We start from the raw sequence: 6286 nt of genomic DNA, 5'->3' as shown, positions 1-6286 counted from the left end.
CAGGAAATTAAGAGCAAAAAGCTTCGTTTTCTAACTCTATCAAGTCCAGCAGTGAAAAAGCACCAAGCAGACCTCAGTTGAACCTGGACCAGGGGTGAAATGCTACCAGTTTGGACCAGTTCACCTGAACTGGTAGTAAAAATATTGCTACCAGTTTGGGCGAAACAGTATGTCTGACGATCGGCTGTGACGTGCGATTTCCAACGATCAGCTGTGACGTGCGATTTCCAACGATCAGCTGTGACGTGCAATTTCCAACGATCAGCTGTGACGTGTGATTTCCAATGATCAGCTGTGACGTGCGATTTCCAACGATCAGCTGTGACGTGCGATTTCCAACGATCAGCTGTGACGTGTGATTTCCAATGATCAGCTGTGACGTGCGATTTCCAACAATCACAGCTGATTGTTGGAAAGTGGCTCAAATCATACATGTGTTTGTGCATTCTTCATACTTCAAGGAGTTAAGCCTGGGGCCGTGTTACTAAGAGGGCACAACTTTGGGGTGCCTTTTTTGTAAATATGTGTTGCAACTGAAGTAGGAAGAGGGAGGGAGTCCCTTGGTTGAGTTGGGTGGCTAGAGAAACTGAATGGATGGATGAATGAATGAATGAATGAATGAATGAATGAATGGCTTCAGGCTGACAGCCAGTTCTCTGGATCTTTTCAGCCGATGACAAGCAGACACCATACCCAAGTGCCCATTCTTCTCTCTCCCGCCCCTCATTGTGCTTTATCTGTTGAATGCCCGTCTGCTGAGCAATGAGTCCCAGAAGAAGGAAAGCAGGGAAGCTCCTTTCCTTAGATGGAGCATCCTTAGCTCTTGAATGGAGCAAGTAAAAAAACAGCTGAATCATATTCTCTGTGTGTCTGCCTGTGTTTGTCTGCATCTGTTTCTCTCAGCGTGCGTCTCTCTCTTTCTCACTCTTTTCTCTCTGTGTGTGTGTGTCTTTCTCACTTTCTGTGTATGTGTGTCTCTGTCTCTGTGTCTCTCTCCTGTGTGTGTGTCTCTCTCTATTTCACTCTTTCTCTCTGTGTCTGTGTCTCTGTGTGTGTCTCTCTCTCACTCTTTTCTCTCTCTGTCTCTTTCTTTTTCTTTCTCACTTTCTGTGTGTCTCTGTCTGTCTCTTTCTCTGTCTCTCTGTGTCTCTCTCCTTCTGTGTGTGTCTCTCTCTCAATTTCACTCTGTTTCTCCCTCTGCGTGTGTGTGTGTCTGTGTCTCTCTGTCTCTCTCTCTGTGTGTGGCTGTGTGTGTGGCTGTGTCGGTGTCTCTGTCTCTCTTTCCCACTCTCTCTCTCTCTCTCTCTCTCTCTCTCTCTCTCTCTCTCTCTCTCTCTCTCTTTCTCACTGTCTCTTTCTTTTGTCTCCATGTCTCTCTTTCTCACTCTCTCTGTCTCTCTCTCTCTTTCTCACTCTGCCTCTCTCTTTCTCACTCTTTCTTTCTCTATCTGTCTCTCTTTCTCACTCTTTCGCTCTCTCTCTCTCTCTCTCTCTCTCGCTCTGTCTCTCTCTCATACTCACTCTGTCCCTCTCTTTCTCACTCTCTCTCTTTCTCACTCTCTTTCCTTCTCACTCTTTCTGTCTCTCTATCTCTCTGCCTCTCTTTCTCACTCTTTTTTTCTCTCTTTCTCTCTTTCTGTCTCTCTGTCTCTCTCTCTTTCTCACTCTCTCTTTCTCACTCTTTCTCTCTCTCTCTCTGTCTCTGTCTCTCTCTCTCACACTCACTCTGTGCCTCTCTTTCTCACTCTTTCTCTCTGTGTGTGTCTCTCTGTCTGTGTCTCTCTTTCTCTCTCTGTCTCGCTCTTTTTCTCTCTCTGCCTCTCTCTTTCCCCTTCCCTTTCTCTCCCCCACCCAAACACCCACCACTGAATGCCTTCCCCAGGATGAAGGACAGAAGATAAGATGGACAAACTTTCTCTAGGGGATACAGAACTGAGTTCAGATAATCTGCTTCCTGAATTTAACACATTTGCGGGGGTGGGGGGTGCATAGTTCCACCACCTCTCCGGAATGAGCATAACACCCTCTCAATTACCCAAAGCCGAACCAACCAGGGCTGAGTTTAACCAAGGTTAGCCCCATGGAGACAGACAAGCACAAGGGCTTCCCCCCCCCCCTCCCAGTGAAACAGGGTGGCACCAAAGATGCAGCTTTGATGCTCAAAACAGGAATCGGGGAAGCGAGTTGACGGAAGGCTTGGTTGCCCCCCCCCACTGAGCGGGTTGCCCGCCCGCCCCCGTCTGTTGGCTGCAGACCCAGAACTGCAGTGCCGCCGCCAGAGCAGGAGAGAGGCAATAAATAATCCAGCGAGAGCCGCCGCGGAGCCCAGAGGGCGGCTCGGCTCTGACACGGAGACTTCTGCTGTTGGTTCTCCTCCAGGCGGCCTCTCCGCGCCCAGGAGCCTGGAGCCGGCTGGGCCAGGCAAGGCGAGAAGGGGAGCAGGAAAAGGAACAGAGGGAGGGAAGGAGAAGGGCGAGGGAAGAAGGAGGCAAGAAAAGGAGATGGGAGGGAGGGAGGGAGGGAAGGGCAGAGAGAGGGAGAAAATTAAAGAGAAAAAGGAGGGGAGGAAGGAGGAAAGGAGTGAAGAAAAGAGAGGGAGGAAAGGAAAGGTAGATAAAAAGAAAGAAGGAAGGAGAGAGGATGGAGGGAGGGAAGAAGGAAGGAAGGAAACGGAGGGAAGGCAGGAAGGCAGGAAAGAAGGAGGGAGGAAGCGAAGGGAAGGAAGGAAGGGGGAAAGGAGCAAAGGAAAGAGGGAGGGAAGGAAAGATAGATAAAAAGAAAGAAAAGAGGAAGGAGAGACAGAAGAAGGTAGGAAGAAGGGATGGAAAGAGGGAGGGAGAGAAATAAAGGAAAGAAGGAAGGAAGGGAACAGGGAGAGAAGGCAGGTAGGAAGGAAGGAGGGAAGAAGGAGGGAGGGAGTGAAGGGAAGGAAGGAAGGAGGAAAGGAAAGAGGGAGAGAGGGGGAAGGAAAGATAGATAAAAAGAAAGAAAGAGGAGGAAGGAGAGACAGAAGAAGGCAGGAAGAAGGGATGGAAAGAGGGAGAGAAAGAAAGAAAAGAAGGAAGGAAACGGTGAGAGAAGACATGCAGGAAGGAAGGAAGGGGGAAGGAGGGAGGGAAGGAAGAAAGGCAGGAAGGAAGGAGTGAGTGAGTGAAGGGAATGAAGGAAGAAAAGAGGAAAGGGGCAAAGGAAAGAGGAAGAGAGGAAGGGAAGATAGATAAAAAGAAAAGAGGGAAGAGATGGAAGGAGGGAAGGAAAGGTGGGGAGAGAAAGAAGGAAGGAAGGAGGGAGGGAAGGCAGAAAGGCAGAAAGGCAGGAAAGAAGGAAGGAGGGAGGGAGTGAAGGGAAGGAAGGAAGGAAAGAGGAAAGGAGCAAAGGAAATTGGGAGAGAGGGAGGGAAGGAGGGAAGGAAAGATAGATAAAAGAAAGAAAAGAGGAAGAAGAGATGTAAGAAGGAAGGAGGGAGGGAGAGAAAGAAGGAAGGAAAGAAAGAAAAGAGCGAGGGAAGGCAGTCAGAAAGGAAGGGAGTCATTTGTTAAGCGTTGCCCCCAAAAGTACCTACATCCCCTGCCCTCTTTATTTCCCTCTAAATAACATCTGGACCTTCTGAGCTGTGACCCCAGTTCAAAGGTCAGGAGACCCGCAAATCCCAACAGACTCTTATAGACAACAAACTCTGGTTAGACTTTCTTGGTTTATCTACGGTTGCAGACCGAAGAAGCTACAACACACTGTTATCCAGCACAAAAGTCCGGTTCCCAGTGGACAGGAACCTATGGGGCTGGCTTCAAATCCAACCTTCCCTGCTACTTAAAACCGGCAACGTTTTCTGGAAGATTTCACAGTTCTGGTGCTTTACCAAGAAGCCCCACAATTGCCGGCTGCAGCCGGTGGCAGATAATTTATGATTAGATGAAAGATTATCTCCATCCTCCAGGAAGCATTGATAATGGATTTACAAGGCTGGGTGGTAAATACAATCAACCACCATTAAGCAAAACACCCACTTGACCTCTAGAAAGAGTGCAGAGAAGAGCAACCAGGAGGATGAGGGGACTGGAGGCTAAAACATACGATGGACGGTTGCAGGAACTGGGCCTGGCTAGTCTAGTGAAGAGAAGGGCCAGGGGAGGCAGGAGAGCAGCCTTCCAATATTCGAGGGGCTGCCCCAGAGAGGAGGGGGTCATTTTCCATGAATGACAGACAAGGCATAATAATGGATGGAAACTGACCAAGGAGAGATTCAACCTAGAAATAAGGAGGCATTTTCTGACAGTGAGAACAATCCACCCTTGGAACAGAAGTTGCCTTCAGAAGTTGTGGGAGCTTCATCCCTGGAGCCTTTCAAGAAGAGATTGGACTGCCCTGTGTCAGAAATGGTGTAGGGTCTCCTGCTTGGGTGAGGGGGTTGGACTAGATGACCCACAAGGACCCCTTCCAGCTCGGTTAGTCTGTTTATCTGACTACCAGTAAGGCTGTGTCCTTTCAACCTTTGGTAGCTAACGTTTGAGTTGGAAGGGGGTTCAAAAGAGTCCCGGATGGTAACTTTTTGTTCTCGGCTCTTTTTATCCTCCGCTTTCCGAATCCTTCCTTGTGTCATCTGAGGTTTCAGATCAGCCCTGCCGGTCAAACCTGCTTGTCGGATACGTCCTTTCATTTGCTTTTCTTCTTTCAACATCCAGAGGTGTTTGGTATTTATTCAAATTCTAATCCTGGTAGCTTTAAGGCGGATGACTCAAAGCATCAAGACGTTTTTCAGCCTGCTGGAACATGTGTGTGTATGTGTGTATATGTATGTATGTATGTATGTATGTATGTATGTATCTCTCTCTCTCTCTCTCTCTCTCTCTCTCTCTCTCTCTCTCTCTCTCTCTCTCTCTCTCTCTCTCTCTCTCTCTATATATATATATATATATATATATATATATATATATATCATCTGTCTGTCTATCTGTCTGTCTGTCTGTCTATCTATCCATCATCTATCTATCTATCCATCCATCCATCCTCTATCTATCTATCTATCTATCCATCCATCCATCCATCCATCCTCTATCTATCTATCTATCTATCTATCTATCTATCTATCTATCTATCTATCTAATCTATCTATCTATCTATCTATCTAATCTAATCTACTATCTATCTATCTATCTATCATCTATCTATCTATCTATCTATCTATCTATCTATCTATCTATCATCTATCTATCTATCTAATCTATCTATCTATCTATCTATCTATCTATCTATCTATCTATCTAATCTATCTAATCTACTATCTATCTATCATCTATCTATCTATCTATCATCTATCTATCTATCTATCTATCTAATCTACTATCTATCTATCTATCTATCATCTATCTATCTATCTATCTATCTATCTATCATCTATCTATCTATCTATCTATCTATCTATCTATCTATCTATCTATCTATCTATCTATCTATCTATCTATCTATCTATCTATCTATTTCCTGGGTTTTTTTTTACTTCTTAGGATCAAAAACCCCATTTTATTAATGTACTGTGAATTCTGCTCCTTCACCTCCAGCAAAGTCTTTCAAGGGAGGATTTACAGTCATAGACCTTCTCTGGCTTGGAGAGCTGCCAGGCCGATATTTGCAGAACTTGGCAAGGAATCTCGGAGAGTCAGGAACCAATGAAGCGAACTAATTGTCTCCTGCAAACTCCACTCCCCTTTGGCTCCTCTTTTATTGGGAGGGGCCATTCATCCTCCACCTGTGCCCTTCTCCCAAATCGATCCCTGTTCTTTAGCTGTTCCCTTCGTCTGGCAACTCTGCGCATGCGCACATTGGGAACAGGCTCCAGCTGTTCTTCTGCCTCACTGATGTCTGACTCCGAAGGCAGCTGGCATACAGCCCTGGCCCCCTCTCTGCCTCCAACACAGAGCCCTCATCAGAGCCTTCCCTAGACTCCAGGACTGGCCCATCTTCATCCCCAACCTCCTCACTGTCCGACTCAGCTGCCAACTGTACTGGCAGGCCGCAACATCATGCTCTGGAGCTGGAAAGCCGAATCGCCCAAGTTCCAGATTAAGGTGACGAAAATTCACGTAAGAAAGAGGTCAGAATTCTTCGGCTCCACTCCATTTTAATCTTCTACCCTCTTAACACAAAGCAAGGTTTTTTTCCCCCCTTGGCCAACACAATATTTCAGGAGAAGTTTCCATGCTTTCAACTTTTGAGATCCTGAATAAACACCGGTGCAGCCTAGGCCGAGAGATAGCAAAAGAGACACCCCAAATTCTACAACAGCATT

Source organism: Thamnophis sirtalis, unplaced genomic scaffold, assembly GCF_051295495.1.
Source record: "Thamnophis sirtalis isolate CommonGarterSnake01/CBP01778 unplaced genomic scaffold, rThaSir2_p1.2 scaffold_15, whole genome shotgun sequence".
Lineage (NCBI taxonomy): Eukaryota > Metazoa > Chordata > Lepidosauria > Squamata > Natricidae > Thamnophis > Thamnophis sirtalis.
The sequence above is the reverse complement of the archived record's forward strand: the minus strand, read 5'-3'. Positions refer to the sequence as shown.